General features: G+C 46.5%; 1 pseudogene; it reads left to right on the top strand.

The window, feature by feature from the left end:
* The first annotated feature begins 6,761 nt into the window (after positions 1-6,761).
* Positions 6,762-22,219, top strand: part of LOC138287168 (ribonucleoside-diphosphate reductase subunit M2-like) — a 117,204-nt pseudogene continuing 101,746 nt past the window's right edge.

The following is a 22,219-nucleotide window of genomic DNA, read 5'->3' as shown; positions in this document are numbered from 1 at the left end:
GAGAAAAGAGGAGACAGTACTAATTCGAATGCAGGCTAAAAGGAGAGATAACAGCACAGTTCAATTGATAGATAGTATCTCAAGCTTCCTATCTAACGAGGGCCCATCAAGGCAAAAGCCTGAGAAGGAATTGATAAATACAAAGGCATCGGATATGGCAACAACCAATAGTTTTCAGCATGAGGGGGAGGTCTCCTTGTGCAGGGAGGACAGACACACTGCTCAACCCCCAGCCCAAATTAGGTCCTAAAAAATAACAGACTACTTTGGCGTGATGAATAGGATAACTAAGCACCAAGCCATCTCCCCCCACACCCCATATTTTGACCCAGGCTGTTGACCTCAGAGGGGGATCGGTGGATGAAAGAGCCCACACTCCCCCAGTACCGCTCTCCCCTATCATTAACATCTTGGAGAGCAGAGCCATAAATTTGATGGTGGTGGAGTCCAAGGAGTGAGCAGTAGGGTGGCATCAGGGGGGCTAGTGCACTCCCTAAGTAGTCAGGGATCAGTTTCACTCCAGTCAGCCATGTTGAACAGCCTGACCATTCAGCAATGCATGCAACGCCGGGCCAGCTTAAATAATCTAACTAGTGAAGAGGACGAGGCTTTGATTTTTACAGAAAAAGAGGATCCTCAGGCCCCATAAGAAGCCCTAATCCAGATTTCATTTTTTCCCTGCCCTCAGTCCAAGAAATGTAGAATTAGAGGGGGCATGCACAAGCACATCCAAGCCAGGCTGGGGTCTAGGGATTGCCCCTCAGGCTAATGATGGTCCACAGGAAACCCCATGGGTAATCAAAAGAAGTGAGAGCAAAGAGTTTATTGACACCCCAGTGGCTTGGGGATGGTTCCTATCTATCCAGGTCTATTAAGACCACAATTGGACTGAAGCAGGGCTGTGTTTTAGCTCCACTTCTTTTCAACCAATCTCCAGTCTTAGATAACCGGCCAGCCCAGCCCCCTCCTGTTGGCGGCCGCCAAATATCCAACTACATTATGCAGATGATTTGTTGTTGTTTGGCAACACTAGAGTAGGTTTACAGAAACTGCTGGACAGTTTAGGAGGATTTGTGCAAGCCAATGATTTGGAAATAAATCAAGGTAAAACCCCTCAACCCGCAAACCCACTTTACTCTGTAAGTGGTGTTTTAACGGGTCTCATATTTAGGAAGTGGCAGCATTCACATATCTGGGGGTCAGGATCAACTCAAAAGGTACTTTTGCAGGCCATAGAAAAGTAATCTGGGAGAAGGCCAAAGCCGTAAATCAAGCTTTTGGGAATCTAGAAAAATCAATCCTGGGGAGTCGTCTTAAGCAGATGACCATGGTTATGAGAGCTAAATTACTACCAACACTTTCTTATGGTAAAGAAGTAATGAGAGGGGCGGAGGTGACCTTGTTAGATAAGTAACTAGTCAAATCATATAAACAAGTCTTTTGGCTAGTTAGATCAGCCTCTCCAGCTCATGATAGATTAGAATTTTCCTTAGTAAAGCAATCACTGGCAAGGCCTGCAGCATTAATCAAGGGTTCCTATAAATGACATATTGCCACTAAGGCAACCCTAGCTAATTTACTCTGGCAGGAAATCAATCTTGAAAGGGGTAATAGCAGCTTCAAGGAACATTTAGAAAAAAGGATAGCACAGCTGGAGCTCGGTGATCTATGGGGTAATTCATTGACAACCCACGCCTTTAGGAAAGCAGTAAATAAATCTGTTACAATTCTAAGCTGGCTAGGAGATATGGAAGAGCTATCCAAACGGTCACAGGGATGGTTGGTTTTAAATTGTTATAAACTAGGGATGGGATCACCATTCTTTCTTCTCCTATATCCCTGAGATTTAAACAGAGCCTTTTACGGCTGAAACTGGGAGTTTTCCCAAACCTTGATTTCTACCTAAATGGAAAAAGGAGGCTGAGATACAATCCCAGGATTGCAGGTTATGCCATCAGACCAGGGAGACATTGACCCATGTGGTCTGTGTATGTCCAGTCCTCCAAAGCCAGAGAAGGGAACTACTGAGAAGGGAATCCATTGCCTTAGGAGATTGATCATGTAGGCCAGTGGTCATGTCAGCACTTGAGCAAAGCAATGACATTTTAAACATTAGGTTAGTTCAGTTCCTAAGAATGTTTGCCTCTCTGGTCATCTCTCTCCGCTCCCTCCAACAAAGAAATATGGGCTGTTTTGACAATAATCAGCATTTTGTGTTTAAGGTCAAGGGAATAGAGTATGTTTGCTTGCCCAACAACCTTTTCTATGTCAAGGAAAGCGAGAGATATAGATGTTTTTAAGATACATTTAGGTAAAGTGGGGAAAATAACCCACTCAATACCTGCCCCCAGCCCTTTAGGAATTTTGAAGCATGTAAGTAAGGGCTAGGCTGTATTCTTATTAATACTGTTTCAGGGCATCAGGGCTTTTATCATAATTGTGTTCTTTTATTATTTTGGCTTATTGTTTTAATGTTGGGTGTTGTAGTTATCTGTGTATCACACTTTATTATTATCAGCATAACAGCATTGCTTGCAAAGGGTGAGGATTTAAAGACTGTATGGATGGGTTATTGGGCAAGAATATTTAGGGTACAGACAAATAGGCCTGGAACAAGTAAGATATGTAAGGATGTGATGAACAGGAGGATCTCTGCTTAGGAATTGTTCCTGGGTCTTATGTGTTTTTAATGTTAGATATTTTATTATGATTGTGTTTCATCATCTTAGTATGTGTATTTTTATTTGAAACTCTTGCACTTGCACTTTATCTAGCATAAGAGGTTTGTATGTTAATCGAAGAGGGTCATGGGTGAATGGGTAAGAATACCCTCCATATTATTAACCTGGTCTAACTTTTCTAGATATTTCATGGTTTTTATTAACTAATAAAGTAATGTTTTCATCAGTGTCCAACATATAAGCATGCTCATGGTTCCTGTTGTCACTCCCTTCTTACTTTTGGGTCCCTTAGGTACCAACCACAGCAGAGGAATAGAAAGAGGAGGCAAGCACCTGTGTACAGACCCCTTGTGGACTTGGCTACAGTGGAGGACAGGCACATCATACTCACCTATCGTCTGGACAGGGCCATAGTCACAGAGTTGTGTGCACAATTGGAGCCTGATCTGCCTCCTGCTATTGGTTGCACAACAGTGATAGCCTCTCTTGTGCAGGTACACTCAGTGCTCCATTTCCTGGCAATAGGCTATTTCCAGGGGACGGTGGGCCTGGCTGCAGGAATATCACAGCCAATGTTCTTTATTGTGCTTGCAAGGGTTTTGGCAGCCTTGCTCAAACACATGTGCAGCTACATCACATTCCCCCAGGTAGATGATTTACCCACTGTGAAGGCTGGATTCTATGGAATAGGACATATACCACATGTTACTGGGGCCATTGATGGGACCCATATTGCCTTAGCCCCCACCTAGCCAATGAACGGGTGAATAGGAATAAGAACAGTTTCTACTCACTCAATGTCCAGATGGTGTGCCTTGCTGACCAGTACATCTCCCACGTCACTGCCAATTATCCTGGGTTGGTGCATGATACCTTTGTCCTGAGGAATAGCAGTGTCCCACAGCTGATGGCACAACTACAGAGGCATAGAGTGTGGCTTATATGTGAGCCTGAGTTCCCACCCAATGTATGGCAGTGTATTCCTTCAGGAGTCATACCCTATGCCATTGTGCAGCACTCCGGAAAAGACTGCAGCTAAGTGACTAGTATTCTCCAGGGAGTTTGTTCTTTGAGCGCCACGCTTTCCTAGAACAGCTGGTGTATTTCAGACCTCGTATTTTGGCAGAGTGCTTATCTTGAAGAGACAAATGAATTTCTGAACATTCTACATTATTATTGTAGTTACTTGCCTAAATGTGCTTCAGGAAATCTGCTTGAGCTCAAGCACTACAAAAAGTGACAGTGCAATTTTAAAAGAGCATTTACATGACTTTTCTTTCTCTCATAGCATAACACTTGGTTTTTAATTGTGTCATTCATGCCTGGGTTTCAGGTTTGAAGAATTTGCTTTTGAAGGGTATTTCACACACACAATGAAACCAAACCAAACTGTGCCGCCCTAACTGTTTAAACCCAGAGTGGACATTTGTGTTTCTTGGATTGTTTTTGTTCCTTTTAGCTTAACCCTATGCATGCAGGAAAGTTATATGTGATATAATTAATGCCCTTGTTTGTTTTTCTTGTGCATGATAAGGTCAACCACAGTACCAATTGTAGTATGCAACAGTGAATCTTTTTGAAGCCAGCCCTAGTGTCGCAGTACTTATTGTTACGGTACTCAGTTTGGGATTTTGGTAATGCAGTGTTAATAATTGTACCAACAGTTATTATTATCCAAGAAAAGTGCTGGAGCATCCCGGTGTTCTTCTACCGCTCCAGTGCCCATATCAGAAAGAGAGATTCAGTTTCAAGGAAGTTGAGTGCACTAACTCTACTATCACTCTGTCAACAACGACCTGCTCCCCCGAAGATACAGGGTGCCTGGCTGAACCGGCAAGACATGGAGGCGTTTTGTCTCTTTCTCTTACACTCCCCCCTTTCCTTTTGGGACACCTGCTGGGGTTTCTGTGTCCACCAGGAAGTGCCAAGAGGTATTCCAGGAGGTCGGGGCATACCATCGCCCCTGCAAACATCCAGCTTTTCATGTGAGTAGCCCTGTCTCAACAGTGGACATGGTGACACAGTGGAACACAAGGGGGATATTCAGGAAGGTCTCATTTCCTGGCGGTTTTCTGGGGAACTGTCTCTGATGTCTGTCTGGATTGCAGGGGTCGTTTGCGGTGTAGTTCACCTTTTGCAGGGGGAGCGGTGCTGGTGGCCTGTGGTTCCTGTGGCAGGGCCTCCTGTCCACTAGCTGCAGCAGATGTGGAGGGCTGGTCAGTACACTGACTAGTGGAAGGGGCCCAGTGGTGTGCTGTGTAGTCCCTCATGATGTTGGCCATATCTCCCAGCACTCCTGCAATGGAGGCCCTGGTGGTGTCCAGGGCCTGCAATTCTTGCTTGATATCCTGGTGGTGTTCCTCCTGCAGCCGCTGGTTCTCCTGCATGATGTTTATCACCTGACCCATCTTGTCCTGGGATTGTTGGTAATCCCCCAAGACATTAGTGAGTGCCTCCTGGGCAGTCGATATCGTGGGCCTGTCCTCCCCCTGGTGCACAGCTGTCCTCTGACCGTCCCTGGTCCCCTGTGCCTCCTGAATGGTGTGCCCACTACCACTGACCCCAGGACCCTCATTGTCTTGCCTGTGAGGTGTGGATTGGGGTCCCTGCACAGGTGGGCACACTACTGATTAAGGTGTCCTGGGGACAGAAGTCTGGGGACGTTGGGTGGCTTCTGTGGTGTTGGATTCTGAGTAGGGAGGCTCTGTGGTGGACTGGGTGTGGGCTGGGGTAGCCGACTGACCAGTGGTCCCTGATGGGCTAGGGAGTTCATCCAGATCCAGAGCACCATAGTTGCTGTTGTCACTGGGGGCATCTTCTGGTAGTGGACTGGGCAGCTGTAGCACATCCTCGCCACTGAGCTTGGGTGGGGCACCTGTGGGGATGTAAGTGATATATTATGCTATGTTTGTGACATATTCTGCATTACTAGCTTCCCCTGTATTATTGCTGTTGCCTTGCCACCCTTGTTTGTGTATGGTGATGGATTGTGAGATTGTTAGTTCTCAATGCTGTGCATGCATTGGTGGTGGGTGTATATGCAGGACTGGAAGGGTTGTGCATGCAGTGGGTATGGCTTGCAGTGCTTGGTATTTGGGTTTGTTAATTGGGGTGGTGCACTGTGTGGGATGGAGTGGAATGATGAGAGTCAGGGTGAGGGGTCGAGATGGCATGCAGAGGGTGATAGGTAGTAAATTTGTACTCACCAGTGTCCAATACTTTGGGTACTTCAGTGAGTCCCTCAGGATGCAGGATTGCCAAGATTTGCTCCTCCCATGCTGTCAGCTGTGGGGGAGCAGGCGGGGGTCCACCACCAGTCCTTTGGATGGCGAGCTGCTGCCTTGCTGCAAATGAACGCACTTCCCCCATGGGTCATCACACCTCTTCCTAATGTCATCCCTTATGTTTCGGATGTAGTCCCACGGCGTTCCCCCTGTCCACGATCCTCCGCCATGGCTCCATCTTCCTGGCAATGTATATCTGCTGAACCTCTGCTCCAAACCGCTGTGGCTCTACCCTGTCTATTTCCTCAACCATGATCCACAACTCCTCATCGGTGAAATGTGAGTGCCTTTGTGAGGACATGGGTGTTGTGTGGTTTGTGTAGGTTGTGCAGAGGGTGATGTCTGATGTGGTGGGGTGTGTGGTGCATGTCGGATGAATAGGTAGTTGTGATATGTGTGTGCCGTTCTCTTTTGAATTGGCATGGCAAAGTGTAGCGTCTTGTTGTGTTAGCAAAGGATTGTGGGTGATGTGGGTGTGTGTTTTACAGTGCTGTTTGTGGGTGTGTGTGTGGGGTGTGTTTGTTTGTGTCAGGTGTGGGTTTTTTATTCTGGCCAACGTCTTGTTTTGTATTTGGGTGGTTACATCCACCGCCGCGGTGTACACCGCCAATTGTTTACCACCGTTGAATGTCTGATGTGGTGATTCATGGGTCATTATTTGGAGGGCGTAGTATTGGTGGCCTAACAGTATGGTTGGTAGTTCTGACAGTTTATTATGTACAGTGGGTCTGGCAGATTTGTGGTTGTGGCTGTTTTCAGTCAGTTTCGTATGCATGTGTCATAATCTGGGGGAAGGATGTTCGCCTCTGCAGCGGTGTTGGCAGCAGTCACTGCAGCAGTATTCGGAATTTACCCCCAATGTCATAGTGAGGGCCAAAATCTTCTCAACATACTTTTTGACCGCAACCCATTGTCTGCTAAAAATGAGTACCTGGGTCTGTCTCCTCTCAAGAGTTTCGCTGACAAGGAAAACACAGCACCCACCCGCAGCAGCACCTGGGTACTGGCCACCAAGACTTCACAAAAAATCTTCCAAGAAGCAGAGAAGGAAACAATGAAGAGTAAAGCGAGATGGCTGTGGGAGGTGCAGGAGAAGCCTCTGCCTAAAGAGAACCCTCAATGCTTTTGTCATCTACCCCATCAAGTATCACAACATCTAGCAAAAAAGGTGAATCTTCATTTTGGATGGCAGAGGGGGTTGCTCTTTCGAAAGACCTGCAGCACTGGGAATCTCCGAAGCCCTACGAGTGATACTTTATCTCCTATGTCTTGGTTTTCTTTGCACCCAGCGATGGCAGATGGAGTTGTACACAAGAACATGGTTGAATGTTTTAGTCAAGAAGTGCCCGCTGTTTTTAGGGTCGAGCCTGCGAGTACAAGTGCTAATGCATTAGTCTTGCTTGGAGACCCTTGTGTACAGTAAAGGGCTCGGAGCCCACCTGTCACTTATCATTTGTTGTCTTGCAAGGCACTCTTCTTTACAGCCTCATAATGCATCCATTTCAAGCCTAGAACCATTTCTGTTCCTCTCTGTCGCGCATGGACCAAGCATTGATTGATTGATTTAACTTAAGCAGTGCCTGTCTACTGCTCCTGATGTGATCAAGGTGCTATTTTGTTTTTTTTTAGCTTCTAGTACCCTGAAAATAGAAGGCTTGTGACTGGCGAAAAAGGACAAACAAAATTGCAAAGTTTTCTCTTTTAGAGCTAACCTTCTTTTATTTTGCCAACTCTTCTTTTCTCACCTTCAACTTATGTTTTTTTTGTTTTTGCTCGTTGGCGCTCAATCTTGCTTGAAGTATTGCAATGCGATGTTGTTTCCATGTTAGACCTTACAGCCTTGGGTGGTCACCTCTAACTTTTTGCCTGTCTCCCTCTACTTTTTGGGCACTGTTTTTGCTGGTTTTAGAACTCTGTGCACTTTACCACTGCTAACCAGTGCCAAAGTGCATATGCTCTCTTCCTTAAAACATGATGACATTGGCTAATACCCAATTTGCTTATTTCTTTTACCTATAGGTCGCCAGTAAAGTGCACTATATGTGCCCAGGGCCTGTAGTTTTAATGCTACTAGTGGGCCTGCAGCACTGATTGTGCCACCCACTTAAGTAGCCCCTTAACCTTGTCTCAGGCCTGCCATTGCAAGGCCTGTGTGTGCAGTTTCACTGCCAATTCCACTTGGCATTTAAAAGTACTTGCCAAGCCTAAAACCTCCCTTTTTCTACATATATCACCCCTAAGGTAGGCCCTAGGTAACCCATAGGGCAGGGTGCTGTGTAGACAAAAGGCAGGACATGTACCTGTGTAGTTTACATGTCCTGGTAGTGTAAAACTCCTAAATTAATTTTACACTGCTGTCAAGCCTGCTCCATTCACTACCCTCATATACTGTTTGATTGGTAGCTCTTGACCTGAAAGGAGTAACAAGGTCATATTTAATATGGCCAGAATGGTAATACAAAATCCTGCTGACTGGTAAAGTTCGATTTAATGTTACTATTTTAGAAATGACACTTTCATAAGAAGCATTTCTCTGCACTTAAAATCCTTCTGTGCCTTACAATCCACTCCTGGCTAGGTTTGGTGGACAGCTCCCTTGTGCATTCAGTCAGACAAACCACACACACGGGATGCTCAGTCACACTTGCATACATCTACATATTGAATGGGTCTTCCTGGGCTGGGCGGGAGGAGGGCCTGACACTTACATGTCAAAGGACAGTACCCAGCCCTCACACACACAAAGGACTGACACCCCCCTTCTGGGACCCTAGCAGACAGGATGGAACAGAAAGGGGACCTTGTGCACTTCTAAGTCACTCTTTGAAGTCTCCTCCATTCCAAAGGCACATTTGGGTATATAAACAGGGCCTCTGCCCCTTCCAACTCAGACACTTCCTGGAGAAGAAACTTGTAACCAGAACCTGCATCCTGCCAAGAAGAAATGCCTGGCTGCCCAAAGGACTCACCTGACTGCTTTCTGTGAAGAACTGCTGCCTTGCTGTTGCCCTGCTGCCTTGGTGCTCCCTGGCTGTGGTGAAGAAGTGCTCTCCAAGGGCTTGGATAGAGCTTGCCTCCTGTTCCCTGAAGTCTCAGGAACAAAAAGACTTCTCTCTTGCGACTGGACTTCTTGATCTCCTCTACAGTGAGCCTAAGGCTCCGGCCACTGGGGCACCACGTGTGCTAGTGGTCCCCCAGTGTCACTGGGCCTTCCTACTGGGCCCGGCTCACAACATCCCCCTGGCAGGACATTTGGGCCAAGACAAGACCTTTGCCATTCTTGTCAACCACTTCCATTAGCCAAGAATGTGGGTAGCCTCAGATAACCTCTGTAGGGCCTGCCCCACCTACAAGGATAGTAGAAGACAGGGAAAAGGCTTTAGGCCCCCCTGATCCCACTGCCCATCGTTGCCACCCCCCTGAAAGGGTGGACATCGACATCATTGGTCCCTTGGACCCCAGAAACGCCCTAGGCAACAGGATTAACAGGGATTTGGTGGACCATGCCAACCGCTACCCAGAGGCATTCCCTCTGAGGACAGTGACTGCACCGGTGGTGACCAGAGTTCTGATGGGAATATTTACCCGTGTGAGGTTCCCAAAGGAGGTTGTGTCTGACAGGGGCACTAACTTCAGGTCAGCATACATGAAGTCCATGTGGGATGAGTGTGGGGTAACCTACCGGTTTACCACCCCTTAACATCCTCAATCCAATGGGATTGATGAGAGATTCAAAGACATGATCACTGGCCTTCCTGAGGCCATGAGGCGTAAGTGGGTCATGCCTTCTCTTTACTTATAGGGAGGTGCCCCAGAAAGGGGTGGGGTTAAGCCCATTTGAACTTCTCAATGGATACCCTGTCATGGGACCGCTAGGCATAGTAAAAGAGGGATGGGAGAAAGCTCCTAAGAAACCTCCCCAGGATGTGGTCAGTTACATGCTGGCCCTCCGCAACCAGACACAGAGCTTCTTGAAGCCGACCAAGAGCAACTTCGAGGCCAGTCAAGAGGTGATGAAGGAGTGGTATGACCGGAAGGCCACACTGGTTGAATTATCACCTGGCGACAAAGTTTGGGTGCTGGAGCCAGTAAAGCCTAGAGCTCTCCAGGACCTCTGGACTGGCACATTTGAAATTAATGAGCGGAAGGGGGAGGCCACTTACCTAGTGGACCTCAAGACCCCTAGGCACCCCCTAAGGGTTCTCCACCACAAATGACTGAAGCCTCATTTTGAGGGGTCTCAGGTCATTATCCTCCTTGTGACAGATGAGGGCATGGAAAAGGAGAGTGAGCCTCACCTTGACCTCCTCTCTGCCAAAGAAGGTGATGGGTCAGTTGAGGGTGTCAATCTCTCTGACTCCCTAACTCTAGATCAGAGAGAAGACTGCTACGAGTAGTTGGAGCAGTTCTCTTCACTGTTATCCCTCACTCCTGGACTCACACACTTGTGTGTCCATGACATTGACATAGGAGACAGTCCACCTGTGTAGAATAAAATGTACAGGGTGTCCGACAAAGTAAGGTCCAGTTTAAAGGAAGACGTTTCCAGGACGCTGGCTCATCGGGTGATAGAGAAGTCCAGCAACCCCTGGTCTAGCCCAGTGGTGTTGGTTCCCAAGGCTGCTGCTCCCGGTGCCAAGCCAGAATTTAGGTTCTGCGTGGACTATCAGGGTCTCAACTCTGTCACAAACACAGACGCTCACCCCATCCCCAGAGCTGATGAGCTTATAGACAGGATTGGAGCTGCCAAGTTAATTAGTACCTTTGACCTCACGTCAGGGTACTGTCAGATCGCCTTGACTAAAGGGGCTCAAAAGAGATCCGCTTTCTCCACTCCTGATTGCCATTACCAATTCAAAGTAATGCCCTTTGGATTGAAAAATGCCCCTGCTACCTTCCAATGGTGGGTTAATGGGGGATCAAGCTGGCAAGGATGCCTTCTGTGCAGCATACCTAGACGACATAGCAGTCTATAGTTCTAGCTGGGGGGAACACCTGCTCCACCTCAAGAAGGTGCTTCAGGCCCTGTAACAGGCAGGCCTGACCATCAAGGCCAGCAAGTGCCAGATTGGGCAGAGTTCCGTGGTGTACTTGGGACACCTAGTAGGTGGTGGCAAGGAGCAGCCCCTCTAGGCCAAGATTGAAACTATCAAGGGCTGGCAAACACCTAGAACACAAACAGAGGTGAGAGCCTTCTTACGCCTCACAGGATATTAATGTAGATTTGTCAAGGGCTATGGAACCATTAATTCACCCTTGACAGAACTTACTTCCAAAAAGCAACCTAAGTTTGTGAATGGGGCAGAGGCTTGTCACAAAGCCTTTGTCTCCCTGAAGGAAACCATGTGCACGACCCCCGTGCTCAAGGCCCCTGACTTCTCCCAGGAATTTATTGTGCAATCACTTCAGAACATGGCATAAGGCAAGTTCTCAGACAGCTAAATGAGGAGGGCCTTGACCAACCAGTATTCTTTATTAGCAGAAGACTATTACCACGGGAACAGAGGTTGAATGCTATTGAGAGAGAGAAGCATTTGCTGTGGTCTGATCGGTGAAGAAGCTGAGACCATACCTGTTTGGAACGCACTTCCGGGTTCAGACAGACCACAGGCCCCTGAGATGGCTCATGCAGATGAGGGGTGAGAATCCCAAACTCTTGAGGTGGTCCATTTCCCTGCAGGGGATGGACTTTACGGTGGAGCATCACCCGGAGATTGACCATGCCAAGGATGATGGTCTCTCCAGATACTTCCACCTTAGCGATGAGAGCTCCCAGAAGGTTGGGTAGCTCTTCCCACTTTCAGCTGGGGGGGACACATGTTAGACCTGACACCCTTAGGGTAGTCACCCCTAATTTTTTGCAGGCCTCCCTCTACCTTTTGGACACTGTTTATTCTGGTTGTAGGACTCTGTACACTTTACTACTGCTAACCAGTGCTAAAGTGCATATTTTCTCTCCCTTAAAACATGGTGACATTGGTTAATACTGTAGGAGGCTGGCCTGGTTTGTAGTGGGTACCTTGGGTACTTACACCTTATAGCAGGTCCAGTTATCCCTTATTAATGAAATGTAGCAGTGTTCTAGGAGCTTAGGCTGATAGAGGTAGCTATAGCAGAGCAGCTTAGGCTGAACTAGGAGACATGCAAAACTCATGCAATACCACTTACAGTGACACAGTACTTACACACAAGTGAAGACAATTCTCAGTGTTACCAAAAATGAAGGTATGTATTTGGGTGACACAGTACCAAAAATATCTTAGAGACAATATTCCTTCTGGAGGTAAGTATTATACACAATATATACACCAGACACCAAAATTAGACAAGTAAATAGTCATAGAACAATGCAAACAGTAGGACATCCCCTAGAATGCATTGGGAGAGAATAGGTCTAGGGGCAACACAAGCCATATACTAAGAAAGTGGAATGCTAATCGCAAATTCCCCCTAGACAAGTGTAGTGTGTGAAGAATCGCAGGGAGAGTAAGAGTACAGTAAAGGTAAGTAAATTACCCCCACCCCAAAGCCCAGAAAAGCAGGAGTAAAGTACTGCAAGATTCCTTTGGACAGACTACACCTCATTTTGGGATTTTGCAGCAGCTAACCAAGTCTGCGAAGAACAACTGCTGGATTATTGGACCCATAGACCTGCAAAGGAAGAGGACCAAGTCCAGAAGTCGAAAGAAGTTCCAGGAAGGACAGGAGCCCCTGTCAACACAGAAGAGTGAGCAAAAGAAGAGTCCTGGTTAGTCTAAAACTACAGGAATGCACCATAGGAAGATTCCAGCGGGTTCCTGCATGATGCAAAAGATGTCCCATGGTGTGAAGGTTGTTGCTGATGAGATTTTGTGTTGGAAGTTGCCAACAAGCCTTGGCTACAACAAAAGTGCATTTTGTGTCAAAATGGGGCTGGATGGACCCAGGATGGACCTGGGGGCCTCAACTCTGTGTGAGGAGGAAGGGGGGCTCTCAGCACTTTATAGAGCCCTCAGGATACCAGCCAGCACCCCCAGGAGTCACAGGATCTGGGTTCAAAGGAGGTGCAAAACGCAGTTGATGCAGCACAACAAAAGAAGGTCCACACCGCCGGAGAACAACTCAGAGAGTTGTGCATAGCAGGATGGAGTGCTGGGGACCTGGGTCAGGCTGTTCATGAAGGAATTTTTCACATAGTGCACAGCGGCCTCAGGAGTCAAAGAAAACTTCGTACACAAGGGTACCGTCGCTCTCGGGAAAGGCAAGGTCTTACCTCCTCCAAATTGCGTCAGCAGGACCTCAGGATAGTCTATTACAATGATGTCCACCCTCTTTGTCCTTAGGAGCATGCTCGTCACTATGAGAGGAGTCCCAGGGTACCAGTCGTCATCTTGGAAGGTGCCTGCTTGGAGCAGGGCAATTACTCTGTCACTCCACAGGAGATTTCTTTGGTCCTTCTGGTGCAGGATGAAGACAGGGAGTCCCCAGAGCATGCACAACATGGAAACTGTTGCAGTTGCTGACTTGGAGCTGAGGTTGCTGAAGAAAAGTGTCTCTTGTAGACACTTTGTTGCAGTTACAGCGTTTCTTGGAACAGGCTGCGGTTGATACGAGGTCAGAAAAGTCTGAAGTTGTTGCAGAGGATTCCTGAAGGAAACTTGCAAGCAGAATCTGAAGAGAACCCACAGGAGAGAACCTAAATAGCCCTGAGAGGGGGATTGGCTGCCTTATCAGGTATGGACCTATCAGTTGGGGTCTCTGACATCACCTGTTGGCACTGGCCACTCAGAGCCCTCCAGGGTGCCCCCACACCTTGCAAAGCAAGATGGCTGAAGTCTGGGACACACTGGAAGACCTCGGGCACCACCCCTGGGGTGGTGATAGACAGGGGAGTGGTCACTCCCCTTTACTTTGTCCAGTTTCATGCCAGAGCAGGGGAAAAGGGGTCCCTCAATTGGTGTAGATTGGTTTATGCAAGGAGGGCAACATCTGTGCCTTTCAAAGCATTTCCAGAGGCTGGGGGAGGCTACCCCTCCCCAGCCTGTAACACCTATTTCCGAAGGGAGAAGTTGTAACACCCTGCTCTCAGAGGAAATGCTTTGTTCTGCCTTCCTGGGACTGGGCTGCCCAGACCCCAGGAGGGCAGAACCCTGTCTGTGAGGTGGCAGCAGCTGTAGCTGCACTGCAAGTCTCAGGGAGCTGGTTTGGCAGCACTTGGGGTCCATGGTGGAGCCCCCAGGATGCATGGAATTGGCTCCCCAATACCACATTTGGAATGGGGGGACAATTCCATGATCTTAGACATGTTACATGGCCATATTCAGAGTTACCATTCTGAAGCTACATATAGGTATTGACCTATATGTAGTGCACGCGTGTAATGGTGTACCCACACTCACAAAGTCCGGGGAAATGGCCCTGAACTATGTGGGGGCACCTTTACTAGTGCAAGGGTGCCCTCACACTTCGTAAATTTGCACCTAACCTTCAGCAAGTGAAGGTTAGACACATAGGTGACTTTTAAGTTACTGAAGTGCAGTGAAAATGGCTGTGAAATAACATGTGCGTTATTTCACACAGGCTGCAAAGGCAGGCCTGTGCAAGGGTTTGTCTGAGCTCCCTATGGGTGGCAAAATAAATGCTGCAGCCCATATGGATCTCCTGGAACCCCAATGCCCTGGGTACCTAGGTACCATATACTAGGGACCTATAAGGGGGGTCCAGTGTGCCAATTGAAATTGGTAAATGAATTCACTAGCCTATAGTGACAAATTTAAAAATAGAGACAGCATAACCACTGAGGTTCTCGTTAGCAGAGCCTCAGTGACACAGTCAAACACTACTGACAACACATACATTAGGCCACAAACTATGAACACTGGGGTCCTAGCTAGCAGGATCCCAGTGAGACAGGCAAAACACACTGACATATAGGTTTTTATCTATGAGCACTGGGGTCCTGGCTCGCAGGATCCCAGTAACACAATAAAAACACACTGACACGCACTCACAAACAGGCCAAATGTGGGGGTAACCATGCTAGAAAGAGGCTACTTTCCTACAAATAACCGATTGGCTTATTTAATTTACTTATAAGTCCCTAGTTGTGAGAATACAGGGCTGATTACAGAGGCCCCTTAACTTTTTGCCCCCACTTTCCACTTTTTGCTGGTGTTTTCCTGACTCTGATGGTGCCCTGGGTACTGCTAACCAGTCCCAGGGCCTGTGATCTGTGTAAACTCAGTATGCAAATTAAGCAAATTATAATTGGCTAAGTCAACCTATCTAGAAGTCCCTAGTATATGGTAGGGTGTGTAGGTTTAGGGACCCCAGCATAGGTAGTGCACCCATAGGTGCACTGCTGAGGTGCCCAGTGTCATTTTAAAGGCAGGCCTGCCTTGCTGGCTGCTTTTAAATTAAAGTTACATGTACATTCGACTTTGGAATTAAAAGTAGTCCCAAAGTCTCAAACTACCTTATTTTTACATATAATTCACCCCTAAGGTGTGCCCTATGTGCCCCTAGGGCTGGGTGCCATGTAACTATAAGCAGGGACCGTATAAAAATAGTTTTATAAGCCCTGGTGAGGTAAAACAGCCAAATTCGTTTTTCCCTCATTGTAGTGAATGGCCTCCATAGGCTAGAAAGGGGAGACTTTATTTTAATTTTAAAAGTCCCCTTAAGTAACAGATACCAGAAGTTTGGTATCTTGTTATAATAAATCCCACAACTTCCAGTTGTGGGATTTAATATAACTTGTTCAGGTAAAGAGTTTTAAACTTTACCTGAAAAGTTGCCAACTTCAGCCCTGCAGTGTTTTTGCACCTATGCTCTGATTGGCCAGCCTCTGGCAGCCTAGCCAGGCTGCCTTGATGAGGTGTGAAGTGGCCTGGCTCCACACAAAGGGATGTGCCTGTCGCAGGAGACCTCCCCTCAGCAGACGGTGAAGCAGAAAGGGGGAGGGCTGCCAAACTGTTTTTCAAAGGCAGAGGAGGACATTTGGAGCAACCCAGCAACACCCTCACATCCTGCAAACCCAGACAATTAGGTGCCCCCTTGATTAGATTACGAGAGGGCAGGAGAGGGGGTGTGTGTAGGATTTTTAGCCACACCAGTGGGTGGGCTCAGCCAGAGGTAACCTCCAAAAATCACTTTCAGCCATGATGGATTTTTGATGAATGTTACTCACTGGGATTGATTTTGACCGTGCAGCTGATTGGAGAACCAGGACCCCCTTGTTTTTCACCCAGGAGCAGGGATACAACTGGCAGACCTGCAACCACACCTCAGATCCCTATCAGATTCCAACAAGGAAGAACTACAGGAGAAGAAGGACTGCCCTGCTGGACCCCTGACCTGCACCTGGACACTGCACTCTGGAGGACTGCACCAGCTGCGCACTTGGGCTTCACCACTAAAAGGACTTTACCTGTCTTCTACTGCTTCAAGAAGGGACTCCCTGTTTGCTACAGGTACAAAGGAGCTGCCCAGAGTCCCCTGCATCAAGTCCTGCAAGCAGAAACCAGCTGACAAGCGTCCAGTAGCCATTTGAGGATTCTGACCAGGTGCATTCTGTGAATTGTAGTCCCAACTCCCAAGGAGCAACTCAGAGCTTCTGGAACCCTGGATCAAGTTGTGGACACTTCAAGGACACAAAAAGGACCTCTGGAAGAAGATACAGACGTTTTGAGATGTTTGGAGCAACTCCATAAGTTAAAGAGGTGCATTGTTAGAGTTGTAGTCCCAGACCCCAAGAGGAATACCAGAGCCTCTGAACCCTTGGCTGATGCTGTGGACTACTTTCCTGAATCAAACACTTCTGAAAGTAAGTGTGACAGTGTTACCTCGTGGGTGGCCTGAACTCTGGACTTTGTTCCTTTCCAGTGCGACCTTTTTTAACCATTTGAGCGCTAGTTGCTTCTATGCGCTAGAAAGCATTAATCCTTTAAAAATTAATATCTCCGGTTCCCCTTATCCAATTTTATTCATTGTGTTGTCATTGAAAAGCTAAAATAATTACCTATTTGTATAAATTGATTTCGGATTTTTAAACTGTTTCCTGTGTTTTATTTAATTACTGTTTTGTGATATCTGACTGCTTTACGCTTTGTCTCCTAAGTTAATGTCAACACCAGAGCAGCAAGCGCTCTATTGGCGACAAAAATGCAAAAACCCAGCACTCTCAAAACAACGTAATTTATGCATTGTGCTGATATGTTGTGGTTTAACCCTTTGCATTGCAGAGTTCAATCCTGAAAACTTATTTTTAATATGCTTACAAATACTGTTCCTTTGCAATGTATTGCTGCAGGTTTTCAGAGTGTGTTAGGGTGTGGCCCCTTTCCAGGCCTTTCCCTGCAACATGCCTGGGTGTGGTTCTGGGCTGGGCCTAGACTCTGTAAAAGAGAGCCAGCCCAACTCCTGGTGCTCACTATTCAGAGGTCCCGGTGCAGAGCAGCAGCTTCTTCCTGAGCTCCTGTCCAGGCGGCCTATTTGGATCTTCCAGTCTTCTGCCCTTCATCCTTCAATGGTGATCATTGTTCCAGGCGGTAAGATGGTGGTTGGACTGTCCCAACACCGTTATTGAGAATTTTCATATTCTTGGTTTAATTCTTAAAAGAGTAACAGATTATTTGCGCGCTACCATTTCTTGACATTTCTATGGTAGTGTACAAATAGGCAAGACGCGCAATTTGTTTTATAAAGGTTTGACTTTGTTATTCATTGCGTGCTACCATTTCTTGACATTGGCATGGTGGCTTAAGAAACGGCAAGATGAACGATTTGTTCTATGGTTTTTAAACATTGTTGTCCATTGCGCGATACTATTTCTTGACATTTACATGATGTTTTACAAATTGGCAAGACGCGCAAATCGTTTCATGAGGATTTAACTTTGTTGTTCATTGCGCGCTACCATTTCTTGAAATTTACATGGTGGCTTAAGAATCAGCAAAAGAAGCGCGATTCGTTTCATTGTACTTTGATCTTGTTATTTATTGTGAGCTGTTATTTCTTGACATTTATATTGTGTTTTACGAATCGCCAAGACGCGCGATTCGATTAATGATGATTTGACTTTGATATTCATTGCGTGCTACAATTTCTTGATATTTTACATGGTGATACTCGAATCGGCAAGACGCACGATTCTCTCATCGAGTTTATTTCATGTTGTTTATTGTATGCCACTATTCTAAGATATTTATTATGTAATATTCGAGTTGACAAGATATGTGATTTGTTTCCTGAATCCATATTGTGTTATTCATGGTGCACAATCTTTTATGGTGTTTAATATATATATATATATATATATATATATATATATATATATATATATATATATATATATATATATATATATATATCTCTGCAATATGCGCAATTTGTGTTGAAACATTTTAAGAGTACACAGAAGGCCAGAGTTTCTAGATGCAATATTGTATGCTCCTAGTATACATTCTCAAAACAGCATTTATATGACTGGTTTAAAATTTAGTCAGAATGTTTTTCTGATCCTCATATAAAGGAAAGTACTTGAATAAGAAAGTTTTCATTTAATTCATTTTGATTCCCCTACAGGTATCCGGCCATCTTGAAACTTAGTCATTTTAAACTTAACTCTTAGATTGTTCATGTTTTCAGAGTGACTAGGATTAGATTCATAGCCTAGTATAGATTTCAGGAAATATAATTTTCATATTGTGTATTCTAACCTTTTTCTTACTACAGGTCTCCTTTCCAGCTGTTCCCTTCCTAATCCCCTCTTCCCCTCTTGAACTCTCTCAGTCTCTGTGATTTATCTATCAGAATCTTGGAGCTGTTCAGTGGTAGACGTGTTGGGAACGTGCACATACCCCGAGGATCTGGTGACTCTGACAGGTAAGCCTTGTCGCTCGTTGCCAAGCTACCAAGGGTTGAGCTAGGTTTAATTTACTGAGACCTGACTAGACCTAAGTGGAGGTTAGTGGCCTATTGCTAAGTGTAGGTACTTACCTACCCTTACCAATAACCCATTTTCAAACACTAGTAAAGTGCACTATATGTGTCCAGGGCCTGTATATTAAATGCTACTAGTGGGCCTGCAGCACTGATTGCGACATCCACTTAAGTAGCCCCTTAACCTTCTCTCAGGCCTGCCATTGCAAGGCCTGTGTGTGCATTTTCACTGCCAATTTGACTTGACATTTAGAAGTACTTGCCAATCCTTAAACTCCCTTTTTTCTACATATAGGCCACCTCTAAGGTAGGTCCTAGGTAACCCATAGGGCAGTGTGCTTTGTAGACAAAAGGCAGGACATGTACCTATGTAGTTTACATGTCCTGGTAGTGTAAAACTCCTAAATTCATTTTACACAGTTGTGAGGCCTGCTCCTTTCATAGGCTAACATTAGGGCTGCCCTCATATACTGTTTGAGTGGTAGCTCCTGATCTGAAAGGAGTAACAAAGTCATAGTTAGTATTGCCAGAATGGTAATACAAAGTCCTGCTGACTGGTGAAGTTGGATTTAATGTTACTATTTTAGAAATGACACTTTTAGAAGCATTTCTCTGTACTTAAATCCTTCTGTGTCTCACAATCCATGTCTGGCTGTGTTAGTTGACAGCTCCCTTGTGCATTCACTCAGACAAACCCCAAACACAGGATGCTCAGTCACACTTGCATACATCTGCATATTGAATGGGTCTTCCTGGGCTGGGAGGGTGGAGGGCCTGACACTTACATGTCAAAGGACAGTAGCCTGCCCTCACACACAGGACTGCCACATCCCCTACTGGGACCCTGGTAGACAGGATGGAACTGAAAGGGGACCTTGTGCACTTCTAAGTCACTCTTTGAAATCTCTCCCATGTCAAAGGCACATTTGGGTATTTAAGCTGGGTCTCTGACCCTACCAACTCAGACACTTCTGTACAAGATACCACTGGAGAAGAAACCCTGAACCAGAACCTGCAATCTGCCAAGAAGAACCGCCCGGCTGCCCAAGGACTCACTTGGGCTGTTTTTCTGAGAAGGACTGCTCCCCTGCTGTTGTATTGCTGCCTTACTGCTCTCTGACTGTGCTGAGAAGTGCTCTCCAAGGGCTTGGATAGAGCTTGCCTCCTGTTCCCTGAAGTCTCAGACCAAAAAGACTTCATTCCTGCAAGAAGAACTCCTTGTGCAGCCAAAATTGGCTCACAGCCTTCCAGAAACAACGCACAGCCTGCATCACAGTGAGAAAAGCACTGCATGCCGAATCGGAACAACACAGCCACACTTCGCAAGGAGAAGATTGACGCAGCGCCAACGTTGCGACTAAAAATTCAACGCACGGCCCACTGGATCGACGCAAAGTCGAGCTGGAACGACGGAGCCCGACTTCGCAAGGAGAAGATCAACGCAGCACCAGCGTGGCTACCGCCGTAACAGCAGCCTGACTTCCTGAGATGAAACGATGCAGCACCTACCGTGCGGTAGAAATTTCCACGCATCACCCACCGGATCAACGCAGCCCCTGGGACTTTGTCCAGCAAGCGCCATACTTCAATGCATCATCCCCGGGGCATCTGAAAACCCTGCAACCCGAAGAGGATGCAAGTCTGCGTGCCAGAAATTGACGCAAAGCCTTCCCTGTGTGAAAAATAATGATGCATCGTCTGTGTGCGCCCAGAGAAATTGACGCACACCTCCCTGTTTTCCACTCATCTCCTCCTCTTCGGTTCCTTGCGGAGATTTTGAACACAAACCAAGTACTTTGTGCTTGCAAGAGTCCTTTGTTGCTTTTCTGACACTAAAGACTCTTTATATCATTTTTACAGTGATATTTCAACATATGCTTATTGCATCTTGATCTTTTTGACCTGCATCTTATCAGATAAATATTATATATTTTTCTAAACACTGTGTGGTGTATTTTTTTGGTGTTCTACTGTGTTATTGCATGATTTATTGCACAAATACTTTACACATTGCCTTCTAAGTTAAGGCTGACTGCTCAGTGCCAAGCTACCAGAGGGTGGGCACAGGATAATTTGGATTGTGTTTGACTTACCCTGAATAGAGTGAGGGTCCTTGCTTGGACAGTGGATAACCTGACTGCCAACTAAAGACCCAGTTTCTAATATCTATTATGTGCAATTTATGAAATGATGCTTTAACACATAATCAAGCTAAACACCCCAATCCACTCATTCTAATCCACCGCACTACAATCTACCCCAAACCACTCCACTTTACTTCTCACCAATTCACCTACCCCAATTCAAACCACTGTCCCAAACACGGCCCACCCCAATCCTCCAAATCAACTCCAATCTAATCTGCCCTATTCCAATTCCCCCCACGCTAATCCAAAACAATCTACACTAATCCAAAACTACTGTCCCACTCTAATTCAAAACAATCTGCCCCATTCCAATCCAAAACAATGTGCCCCACTCCATCCAAAATAATGTGCCCCGCCCCCATCTAGCCCACTCCAATACAAAACAATCTGCCACACTCCAATCCATTTCAAAATGCCCCACTCCAATCTGCCCCACTTTCATTCAAAATAGCCTTTCCCTCCCACCCTGCCCCACTCCCATCCCAAACAACCCACTCTATTCCAAAACAATCTGCCCCACTCAAATCCAATCCACCACACCTCACCCCAATCCAGCCCACCACACTCAAACCCAATTCACCCCACTCCAGTCCACCACAATCCACACTACATTCCACTCCACCCAACACCAGTCCAGTCCACCACACTCCAATCCAATCCACCCCAATCCAGCCCAGTCCAATTTACCCCACTCCAATCCAGTACAACTCTCCCCAATCCAATCCACCCCACTACAGTCCAATCCACCCCAATCCACTTGAGTCCAATCCACCCCAATCCACTCCACCTCGGTTCAATCGCCCCCACCCCAGTCCAATCCACCCCACTCCACTCCAGTCAGTCCAATCCACCCCACACCAATATAATCCACCCTACACCAATCCAATTCAATCCAATCCAATCCAACCAACTCCAATTTAATCTACCCCACTCCAGTCACATTCACCATAATCCACTTCACTCCACTGCAGTCTACCCACCCAGCTCCAATCCATCCCAATCCAACCCACCCACCCACCCCAATTCAATTCAATTCAATCCACCCCACCCCTATCCCATCCACACCTAGCCACCACATTTGATACAATTCACCCCACCCTAATCCACCCCACTCAATCCAATCCACCCCACTCAATCGAATTTCCTCACTCCAGTCCACTCCACTCCACACCACCCCAATCAGATA

The sequence above is a fragment of the Pleurodeles waltl genome, chromosome 4_1, assembly GCF_031143425.1.
Source record: "Pleurodeles waltl isolate 20211129_DDA chromosome 4_1, aPleWal1.hap1.20221129, whole genome shotgun sequence".
Lineage (NCBI taxonomy): Eukaryota > Metazoa > Chordata > Amphibia > Caudata > Salamandridae > Pleurodeles > Pleurodeles waltl.
Note: the sequence above shows the minus strand (reverse complement) of the source record. Positions and strands in the feature narration are given on the sequence as shown.